This window comes from Lithobates pipiens, unplaced genomic scaffold (genome assembly GCF_037356315.1).
Source record: "Lithobates pipiens isolate NorthernLeopardFrog02 unplaced genomic scaffold, aLitPip1_a1.2 Scaffold_30, whole genome shotgun sequence".
NCBI classification, from domain to species: Eukaryota; Metazoa; Chordata; class Amphibia; order Anura; family Ranidae; genus Lithobates; species Lithobates pipiens.
This window is the reverse complement of record NW_027507791.1, coordinates 37550861-37563377: the sequence shown is the minus strand read 5'-3', so window position 1 is coordinate 37563377 and position 12517 is coordinate 37550861.

Below are 12517 nucleotides of genomic sequence, written 5' to 3'. Positions count from 1 at the left end.
TCATCCCTCACCCATCTCACCCCACCTCACCTCACCCCTCACCCACCTCACCCCTCTCACCTCATCCCTCACCCATCTCACCCCCCTCACCTCATCCCTCACCCATCTCACCCCCCTCACCTCACCCCTCACCCATCTCACCCCTCTCACCTCACCCCTCTCACTTCATCCCTCACCCCCCTCACCCCCCCACTACCCCTCACCCCCTTCACCTCATCCCTCACCCATCTCACCCCCTCACCTCATCCCTCACCCATCCTCCACCCCCCTCACCTCATCCTCTCACCCATCTCACCCCCTTCACCTCATCCCTCACCCATCTCACCCCCCTCACCCCTCACCCATCTCACCCCCCTCACCTCACCCCTCACCCATCTCACCCCTCTCACCTCATCCCTCACCCATCTCACCCCCCTCACCCCCCCACTACCCCTCACCCCCTTCACCTCATCCCTCACCCACATCTCACCCCCTTCACCTCATCCCTCACCCATCTCACCCCCCTCACCTCATCCCTCACCCATCTCACCCCCTCACCTCATCCCTCACCCATCTCACCCCCTTCACCTCATCCCTCACCCATCTCACCCCCCTCACCTCACCCATCTCACCCCTCTCACCTCATCCCTCACCCATCTCACCCCCCCCACTACCCCTCACCCCCTTCACCTCATCCCTCACCCATCTCACCCCCCTCACTCACCCCTCACCCATCTCACCCTCTCACCTCACCCCTCACCCATCTCACCCCTCTCACCTCATCCCTCACCCATCTCACCCCCCTCACCTCACCCCTCACCCATCTCACCCCTCTCACCTCATCCCTCACCCATCTCACCCCCCTCACCTCACCCCTCACCCATCTCACCCCTCTCACCTCATCCCTCACCCATCTCAGCCCCCTCACCCCTCTCACCTCATCCCTCACCCCGCTCACCCTCACCCCTCCAAACCCCCTTCACCTCACCCCCCCAACCCCTCACCTCACCGCCCAACCCCCTCACTTCACCCCCCTCACCTCACCCCTCTCATCCCTCACCTCACCCCCCCCCAACCCCTCACCTCACCCCCCCCTCACCTCACCACCCAACCCCTTCACCTCACCCATCTCATCCCTCACCTCACCTCACCCCCAACCCCTCACCTCACGCCTCCAAAGCCCCCCTCACCTCATCCCTCACATCCCCCACCCCTCCCCTCACCCCCCACCTCACCTCACCCCTCCAAACCGCCCTCACCTCACCCCCCCACCCCACCCCTCCAAACCCCCCTCACCTCACCCCCAACCCCCTCACCTCACCCCTCCAAACCCCCCTCATCTCACCCCCAACCCCCTCACTTCATCCCCCTCACCTCACCCCCCCAACCCCTCCCCTCACCCCTCCAAACCCCCTTACCTCACCCCCAACAACCTCACTTCACCCCCCTCACCTCACCCCCCCAACCCCCTCACCTCACGCCACTCACGCCTCTTGCCCCTCACCCCTCTCTTCTAACCCCCTCACCCCCCTCCTAACCCCCATCACCTCTCACCTCACTCACCCCTATCATCCCTCTCGCCCCTCCACACCCCTCTCCTCTATCCCCCCCCACCTCTCACTCCCCTCACCCGCTCAACCCCCACCCCTCTCCCCCTCCCCTCATGCCTCACACCTCTCATCTCCCCCACCCTCACCCCTCAATAGCCTTCCCCCACTCACCCCTCCCCTCACACCCCTCCCCCCACTCACCCCTCTCTCCTCTCACCCTCCTCACACACTCACCCCTCCCCTCTCACCCCCCCCCCCCCCAACATGCTGATGAAATTTTTAAATAAAACATTTCCATTTCAGTATATTTTACAATCAGTGATCACCGGGTCTCTGTGCTTCTCTATGCAATGCAGGCAGATCATGGCTGGTGGGAGGAGCCGGCAGGGGCGGCTGTACAGAGCTTCCTGAAAATATCACATCCCCCCCCAGTACTCCTCCCTAGAGACCTCAGCCCTGATGCAAGCAGTGGGCTGGCTCTTGGGAGGAGTTATGCAAATGTTTAAAATGCCAGCAGTGGGAGGGGTTGTGCAAATGTCAAAATGGCAGCAGTGGGAGGAGCTATGCAAATATGAAAATGCAATCAGTGGGAGGGGTTATGCAAATATGAAAATGTCAGCAATGGGAGGAGTTATGCAGATGTAAAAAAAAGCCATCAGTCGGAGGGGTTATGCAAATGTCAAAATGCCAGCAGCGGGAGGAGTTATGCAAATGCAAAAAAAAAGCCATCTGTTTGAGGGGTTACGCAAATGTTAAAATGCCATCAGTGGGAGGGGTTATGCAACTGTTAAAATGCCTTCAGTGGGAGAGGTTATGCAAATGTAAACGCCATCAGTGGTAGGGGTTATGCAAATGTAAAATGCCATCAGTGGGAGGGGTTATGCAAATGTAAAAAAATGCCATCAGAGGGAGGGGTTATGCAAATATAAAAATGCCATCAGTGGGAGGGTTATGCAAATGTAAAAAAAAAATTGCCATCAGTGGGAGGGGTTATGCAAATATTAAATGCCATCAGTGGGAGGAGTTATGGAGATATCAGAAGGCCTTGTTGTGTGGAGGAGATTCGGTCTTCCTATGACATTGGGGTGATGCTCGGTATCTGTGATTGGTCTCCACACACATAAACATGTAATGTGAGGAGATATGAGTTATCAGTGTGTTACTTTACATATTTATACATTTTTGAGTGGGAAGTTCACTTAAAGGGGCAGCTACCAAACAATTAATGATAGGATAAGGCTGGCACCATTTGTACTTTAACATTATTTCCATACAAACATGCTACATCATGACCCGTATTTAGGAGAGGACATGTGACCCGTGTTTAGGAAAAGACTTGTGACACGTGTTTACGAGAGGACATATGATCTGTGTTTAGGAAAGGACATGTGATCCGTGTTTAGGAGAGGACATGTGATCCGTGTTTAGGAGAGGACATGTGACCCGTGTTTAGGAGAGGACATGTGATCCGTGTTTAGGAGAGGACATGTGATCCGTGTTTAGGAGAGGACATGTGACCCGTGTTTGGTAAAGGACATGTGACCCGTGTTTAGGAAAAGACTTGTGACACGTGTTTAGGAGAGGACATATGATCCGTGTTTGGTAAATGACATGTGACCCGTGTTTAAGAAAGGACATGTGATCCGTGTTTAGGAGAGGACATGTGACCCGTGTTTGGTAAAGGACATGTGACCCGTGTTTAGGAGAGGACATGTGACTCGTGTTTAGGAAAGGACATGTGATCCGTGTTTAGGAAAGGACATGTGACCCGTGTTTAGGAGAGGACATGTGACCCGTGTTTAGGAGAGGACATGTGACTCGTGTTTAGGAAAGGACATGTGATCCGTGTTTAGGAAAGGACATGTGACCCGTGTTTAGGAGAGGACATGTGATCTGGGTTTAGGAGAGGACACGTGACCCGTGTTTAGGAAAGGACATGTGATCTGTGTTTAGGAGAGGACATGTGACCCGTGTTTAGGAAAGGACATGTGATCTGTGTTTAGGAGAGGACATGTGACCCGTGTTTAGGAAAGGACATGTGATCCGTGTTTAGGAGAGGAAATGTGATCTGTGTTTAGGAGAGGACATGTGACCCGTGTTTAGGAAAGGACATGTGATCCGTGTTTAGGAGAGGACATGTTATCTGTGTTTAGGAGAGGACATGTGACCCATGTTTAGGAAAGGACATGTGATCCGTGTTTAGGAGAGGACATGTGATCAGTGTTTAGTAGAGGACATGTGACCCATGTTTAGGAGAGGACATGTGACCCATGTTTAGGAAAGGACATGTGATCTGTGTTTAGGAGAGGACATGTAACCCGTGTTTAGGAGAGGACATGTGATCTGTGTTTAGGAGAGGACATGTGACCCGTGTTTAGGAGAGGACATGTGACCCGTGTTTAGGAGAGGACATGTGACCCGTGTTTAGGAGAGGACATCTGACCCGTGTTTGGGAGAGGACATGTGACCCGTGTTTAGGAAAGTACATGTGACCCATGTTTAGGAGAGGACATGTGATCCGTGTTTAGGAGAGGACATTGCGGTGACATACGTGTATGGACGGTGGTAATGGGTGATGACGTTTTGTCTGCAGGCCGGGTGTAATCAATAACTCTGATTGTCCTGATTGCTCGGACAGTCGGAGGTATCCGGACAAATATCCTCTTCACATCCCACAAGTGAGTCGGTGATCAGCGCTGTGTACACTCCCCTCATGTGCCGTCAGTGCGGTGACACGTGTCCCATCAGCTGCTGGGCAAAAAGTCTTTTAAGGAACTTCAATTTCCTAAAAAAATATAAAAATGTGTTTATATGAAATTTCATTATAATAGAATAATATTTATTATTTACTAGATTGTGTTGTATTTAAAAAAAAAAACAATACACTAAATGTTATTATAGATACTTGCGAAAGTATTCGGCCCCCTTGAACTTTTCAACCTTTTGCCACATTTCAGGCTTCAAACATAAAGATATAAAATTGTAATTTTTTGTGAAGAATCACCAACAAGTGGGACACAATTGTGAAGTGGAACGAAATCTATTGGATTTTTGAAACTTTTTTAACTAATAAAAAAATGAAAAGTGGGGCGTGCAAAATGATTCGGCCCCCTTGCGTTAATACTTTGTAGAGCCACCTTTTTCTGCGATTACAGCTGCAAGTCGCTTGGGGTATGTCTCTATCAGTTTTGCACATCGAGAGACTGAAATTCTTGCCCATTCTTCCTTGCAAAACAGCTCGAGCTCAGTGAGGTTGGATGGAGAGCGTTTGTGAACAGCAGTTTTCAGCTCTTTCCACAGATTCTCGATTGGATTCAGGTCTGGACTTTGACTTGGCCATTCTAACACCTGGATATGTTTATTTGTGAACCATTCCTTTGTAGATTTTGCTGTATGTTTGGGATCATTGTCTTGTTGGAAGATAAATCTCCGTTCCAGTTTCAGGTCTTTTGCAGACTCCAACAGGTTTTCATCCAGAATGGTCCTGTATTTGGCTGCATCCATATTCCCCTCAATTTTAACCATCTTCCCTGTCCCTGCTGAAGAAAAGCAGGCCCAAACCATGATGCTGCCACCACCATGTGTGACAGTGGGGATGGTGTGTTGAGGGTGATGAGCTGTGTTGCTTTTACACCAAACATATCGTTTTGCATTGTGGGCAAAAAGTTGCATTTTGGTTTCATCTGACCAGAGCACCTTCTTCCACATGTTTGGTGTGTCTCCCAGGTGGCTTGTGGCAAACTTTAGACGAGACTTTTTATGGATATCTTTGAGAAATGGCTTTCTTCTTGCCACTCTTCCATAAAGGCCAGATTTGTGCAGTGTACGACTGATTGTTGTCCTATGGACAGACTCTTCCACCTCAGCTGTAGTTCTCTGCAGTTCATCCAGAGTGATCATGGGCCTCTTGGCTGCATCTCTGATCAGTCTTCTCCTTGTCTGAGCTGAAAGTTTAGAGGGACGGCCAGGTCTTGGTAGATTTGCAGTGGTCTGATACTCCTTCCATTTCAAAATGATCGCTTGCACAGTGCTCCTTGGGATGTTTAAAGCTTGGGAAATCTTTTTGTATCCAAATCCGGCTTTAAACTTCTCCACAACAGTATTACGGACCTGCCTGGTGTGTTCCTTGGTCTTCATGATGCTCTCTGCGCTTTCAACAGAACCCTGAGACTATCACAGAGCAGGTGCATTTATACAGAGACTTGATTACACACAGGTGGATTCTATTTATCACCATCAGTCATTTAGGACAACATTGGATCATTCAGAGATCCTCGCTGAACTTCTGGAGTGAGTTTGCTGCACTGAAAGTAAAGGGGCCGAATAATTTTGCACGCACCACTTTTCAGTTTTTTATTTGCTAAAAAAGTTTTAATTATCCAATAGATTTCATTCCACTTCACAATTGTGTCCCACTTGTTGGTGATTCTTCACAAAAAATAAAAATTTTATATCTTTATGTTTGAAGCCTGAAATGTGGCAAAAGGTTGAAAAGTTCAAGGGGGCCGAATACTTTCGCAAGGCACTGTAGCACCGTCAATTTACGCAGCGCTTTACATATTTATTATGCATTCTCATCACTCCCTACCCTTAGGCGCTTACAATCTAAGGTCCCAAACTCACATTCATACATACACATACCAGGGCCAATTAACCACTTCCCTCCCAGCCTATAGCACAATGACCGCCGGGCAGTGGATCGGTTATCCTGATTGGGCGTCATATGGCGTCCAGTAGGATAACATGCCGGCGTGCGCCCGTTCTGACACACCGCATCTCTGTCGGAGGCTCCTTACCATGTGATCAGCTGTGACCAATCACAGCTCATCACAGCGTGACCCGTCTTTCCTCAGTTCGGGCTGACAGGGAGAGCCGATCGGTGACTATCCATGTCAGAGGGGTGGGGTTTGTGCTGATAATGAGCACATTGATTATCAGCACAGCCCCATCAGATGTACCACTAACAGTGCCCATCTGCTGCCAGTCAGTGCTCCATCAGAAATGCCTGTCAGTGCACACAACAGTGCCAATCAGTGGCCATCACAGTGCCAATCAGTGCGCACAACAGTGCCAATAACTGCCCACAACAGTGCCAACCAGTGCCCATCACAGTGCCAATCAGTGCGCACAACAGTGCCAATCAGTGCCCATCATTAAAACCTGTCAGTACCTAATCATCAGTGCTGCCCATCATTGCCATCTATTAGTGTCCATCAGGCCACCTATCAGTGCTCATCAGTGCTGCCTATCAGTGCCCACCAGTTCTGCCTGTCAGTGCCCATCAGTGCCACCTATCAGTGCCCATCAGTGCCCATCAGTGCTGCATATCAGTGCCGCCTATCAGGGCCCATCAGTGCTGCATATCAGTTCCGCTTATTGGTGCCCATCAGTGCTGCATATCAGTGCCGCCTATAAGTGTCCATAAATTCTCCACATCAGTGCCTCCTTATCAGTGCCCCCTTATCAGTGCCAACTCATCAATGCCTATCAGTGACGCCTATCAGCGCCCATCAGTGCTGCATATCAGTTCCACCTATCGGTGCCCATTAGTGCTGAATATCAGTGCTGCCTATAAATGCCCATAAATTCTACACATCAGTGCCTCCTTATGAGTGCCCATCAGTGCAACCTTATCAGTGCTGCCTCATCAGTACCCATCAGTGCCACCTTATCAGTGCCAACTCATCAGTGCCCATCAGTTCTGCCTATCGGTGCCCTTCAGTGCTGCATATAAGTGCCGCCTATAAGTGCCCATAGATTCTACACATCAGTGCCACCTTATCAGTGCCCATCAGTGCCACCTTATCAGTGCTGCCTCATCAGTGCCTGTCAGTGAAGGAGAAAACAAAATTTTATAACAGAGACAAAGAAAAACTTTTTTTTTCAAAAATTTCAGCCTTTTTTAGTTTGTTTAGCAAAAAATTATAAACCCCGCAGAGGTGATCAAATACCATCAAAAGAAAGCTCTATTTGTAGGAAGAAAATTATAAAAATGTCATATGGGTACAGTGCAGCATGACCGCGTTATTGTCAGTCAAAGTGCGACAGCGCTGAAAGGTGAAAATTGTCCTGGGCAGAAAGAAGGGGAAAGTGCCCGGTACTGAAGTGGTTAACCTACCAGCATGTCTATGGAGTGTGGGAGGAACTGGAATATCCAGAGGAAACCCCGGCAAGCACAGAGAGAACATACAAACTCCAGGCAAACCACGACCCTAGTGCTCTAAATTATATATATATATATATATATATATAGTATCTCACAAAAGTAAGTACACCCCTTACATTTATGTAAATCTTTCCTTCTCTCTTTTCATGTGACAACACTGAAGAAATGACACTTGTCTACAATGTAAAGTAGTGAGTGTACAGCTTGTATAACAGTGTAAATTTGCCGTCCCCTCAAAATAACTCAACACACAGCCATTAATGTCTAAACCGCTGGCAACAAAAGTCAGTACACCCCTAAGTGAAAATGTCCAAATTGGGCCCAATTAGCCATTTTCCCTCCCCCGGTGTCATGTGACTCATCAGTGTTATAAGGTCTCAGGTGTGAATGGGGAGCAGGTGTGTTAAATTTGGTGTTATCGCTCTCACTCTCTCATACTGGTCACTGGAAGTTCAACATGGAACCTCATGGCAAAGAACTCTTTGAGGATCTGAAGAAAAGAATTGTTGCTCTATATAAAGATGGCCTAGGCTATAAGAAGATTGCCAAGACCCTGAAACTGAGCTGCAGCATGGTGGCCAAGACCATACAGCGGTATAACAGGACGGGTTCCACTCAGAACAGGTCTTGCCATGGTCCACCAAAGAAGTTGAGGTCACGTGCTCAGCGTCATATCCAGAGGTTGTCTTTGAGAAATAGACATATGAGTGCTGCCAGCATTGCTGCAGAGGTTGTAGTGGTGGGGGGGTGGGGGGTCAGCCTGTCAGTGCTCAGACCATACGCCGCACACTGCATCAAATTGGTCTGCATGGCTGTTGTCCAGAAGGAAGCCTCTTCTAAAGATGATGCACAAGAAAGACCACAAACAGTTTGCTGAAGACAAGCCGACTAAGGACATGGATTACTGGAACCACGTCCTGTGGTCTGATGAGACCAAGATAAACGTATTTGTTGTCAGATGGTGACAAGCGTGTGTGGGGGCAACCAGGTGAGGAGGACAAAGACAAGTGTGTCTTGTCTACAGTGAAGCATGGTGGTGGGAGTGTCATGGTCTGGGGCTGCATGAGTGCTGCCGGCACTGGGGGGCTACAGATCATTGAGGGAACCATGAATGCCAACATGTACTGTGACATACTGAAGCAGAGCATGATCCCCTCCCTTCAGAGACTGGACGGCAGGGCAGTATTCCAACATGATAACGACGCCAAACACACCTCCAAGATGACCACTGCCTTGGTAAAGAAGCTGAGGGTAAAGGTGATGGACTGGCCAAGCATGTTTCTAGACCTAAACCCTATTGATCATCTGTGGGACATCCTCAAACGGAAGGTGGAGGAGCGCAAGGTCTCCAACATCCACCAGCTCTGTGATGTCATCATGGAGGAGGGGAAGAGGGACTCCAGTGGTGACCTGTGAAGCTCTGGTGACCTCCATGCCCAAGAGGGTTAAGGCAGTGCTGGAAAATAATGGTGGCCACACAAAATATGGACACTTTGGTCCCAATCTGGACATTTTCACTTAGGGGTGTACTGACTTTTGTTGCCAGCGGTTTAGACATTAATGGCTGTGTGTTGAGTTATTTTGAGGGGACGGCAAATTTACACTGTTATACAAGCTGTACAATCACTACTTTACATTGTAGACAAGTGTCATTTCTTCAGTGTTGTCACATGAAAAGAGAGGAGAAAAGATTTACAGAAATGTGAGGGGTGTACTTACTTATGGGAGGTACTGTATATATGTATGAGCATTGTGACAAAATCGGAAAACTACATTTTATTTATAATTATACTATACAATTCTAATTCTAATATATATATATATTATACTCTTAAAATGAATAACATTTATATAAATAAATAAATATATAAATATATATATATATATATATATATATATATATATATATATATATATATATATATATATATAAATAAATGTTATTAGTTATAAGAGTATAATATATTTTCTTAAAATGAATAACATATATATAAAAAAAGAAAATGACAAGTAGAATTATAATATACTGTATGTGTTAGGGGGGCACAGAGGGGTCACACAAATTTCTCAATCACAATATCCTCCAGGGAGCAGCGGGAAAAACATTGTGTTCCTTCATGCTTGGCTCCGAACCAGCCGAGTTTATTTACTTTTAAGAAGCAATTTAGAATCAATTGATCTAAGATGACGGCGAAACGCATTTTCTGAGATTTCTCACGTATGTTCATTGGGAACGGCGCTCAGGTCAACTGACATGTGAGAACAGGAAAGATCCCCCCCACCCATCCCCCCCGGCATGGTGAGGAGATCTTCTTTAGGGCCCATTGAGATCTACATGTGTGCGTTTTTTTTTGTTTCGTTTTTTTGGGAGCATTATCGATTGTTACTCAGCTATTTTCTCTCCGGGGTTGAATGTTATGCATTCAAACAGAATGAATCGGAAAAAAATACCACTTTAGGGCCATTAGACCAATTAGAAAAGGCATTCCTTTTCCCGTGATCATTAATGCCATCTAGTGGTCCTTATGTGGTATTTTCCCGATTCACGCTAGTCTGTAGGAATAAATAACTGGCGGCCTGGAGAGAAAATAGCCTAATAACATTCACATATTTTTCTTATTTTTTTTTTTTACCAAAGACCCCAGAGAATATGATGGTAAAATGGTGAATGGTGACAAGTTAAAAATCTGTATTTTTTGCTAGAAAATTACTTTTGTGACATAAAAAATTGCAACAATCGCCATTTTATTCTCCAGGGTCTTTGGTAAAAAAAAAAAAAAATATTGTTGCAATATTTTATGTCACAAAAGTAATTTTCTAGCAAAAAATATGGATTTTAACTTGTCACCATTCACCATTTTTATCTTATTCTCTGGGGTCTTTGCTAAAAAATAAATAAGTAATTTTCTAGCAAAAAAATATGGATTTTAACTTGTGAGCAACAAATGGCAGAAATAGGCTTGGGCATGAAGAGGATCAACAAGATACATTGTATTCATTATATGTGTTTAGTAACATTGTATACATTCTGAGGGTTTATTTTATTTCAGGTCGTATTTAAAAACAGAGGAAGCTGAATTATTCCATTTCATAGATCAATCAATGGCCGAAAAATATCCAGAAATGTGCAAAAAATAAAATAAAATAAAAAAAAGCCTGAAATTGTTCTCTCTGCTCTATCTATAAATATCCCGCAGGATCGAGGACCGGAGGGCGCGGATCCCGAATGACATTCGATGTGCTCGTTTTATGTGAATTATGCGACACGCAGGTATTAATTGCGCTCTGGACACTTCTGAAGATGTAACGTGCCGACTGAGCGGCTGCGTGTCGCGGGAGGGGGAGGGGAGGAAAACGCGGACTGTACAGGTGACTGAGGATGCGGCTGGGACTGTGCTGTCAGCACGAGAATAATAACCCCTTTATTCCTAAGGGAAAAACTAAACGTTAATGCCTAAGCAGAATTTTGCAACTTTTGACACGTGTTCGTTAAAACCGTACATATCATCACCACTACTTTGTACATCCAGAGTATTTTTTTTAGGATAAATTGGGCTTTTATTTGGTGGTATATGGAATATCTCCTGATTTTTTTTTTTTTTTTATTATTATTATCAAAGGCCCACAATATTAAAAAAATATTTTTTTTTAGGTTAAATTGGGCTTTTATTTGGTAGTAAATGGAATATCTCCTGATTGTTTTTTTTTTATTATTATTATCGAAGGCCCACAATAGTAAAAAAAATATATTTTTTAAGGATAAATTGGGCTTTTATTTGGTGGTATATGGAATATCTCCTGTTTTTTTTTATTATCAAAGGCCCACAATAGTAAAAAAAAAAAAAAAAAAATAGGCTAAATTGGGCTTTTATTTGGTGGTAAATGGAATATCTCCTGATTTATTTTTATTTTTTATCAAAGGCCCACAATAGTAAAAATATATATATTTTTTTAGGATAAATTGGGCTTTTATTTGGTGGTAAATGGAATATCTTCTGATTTAGTTTTTTTTTTATTATTATCAAAGACCCACAATAGTAAAAAAAATTTTTTTTAGGATAAATTGGGCTTTTATTTGGTGGTAAATAGAATATCTCCTGATTTAAATTTTTTTTTTTATAAATAGCAAAGGCCGACATTAGTAAAAAAAAATAAAAATAGGCTAAATTGGGCTTTTATTTGGTGGTAAATGCAATATCTCCTGATTTTTTTTTTATAATTAAAGGTCCATAACAGTAAAAATAAATATATCTTTTTTTTAGGCTAAATTGGGCTTTTTTTTGGTGGTAAATGGAATATCTTCTGATTTTGTTTTTTGTTTTTTTTATTATCAAAAGCCCACAATAGTAAAAAAAATATATATTTTTTAGGCTAAATTGGGCTTTTATTTGGTGGTAAATGGAATATCTCCTGTGTTTTTTTTTTTTTATCATCAAAGGCCCACAATAGTAAAAAAAAAAAAAAAAATAGGCAAAATTGGGCTTTTATTTGGCGGTAAATGGAATATCTCCTGACATATGTGTATGTCTGTTGTTTGTGACCCGTGATACTGGGTGCAGAGGTGCTGCCCCCCGTCCATGCATCTCGCCCCCTAATCTACATGCAGGGCACCGGACGCATGGATTCCAGTGGGGATTTTTTTTTATTGAAGCACATGATTAGAGCCTGAGGCTCTAATTGGCCTAAAAACAGGGTGGGCTCGGGGCACAGAACACTGCGCCCCCGAGACCACCCAGTTGTGTGACAATAGCGATTTAATATTCGCTATTATCATACTGATTCTCCTCCCGGCCAACCAAGGAAGTGGATCCTGAGACCTGTT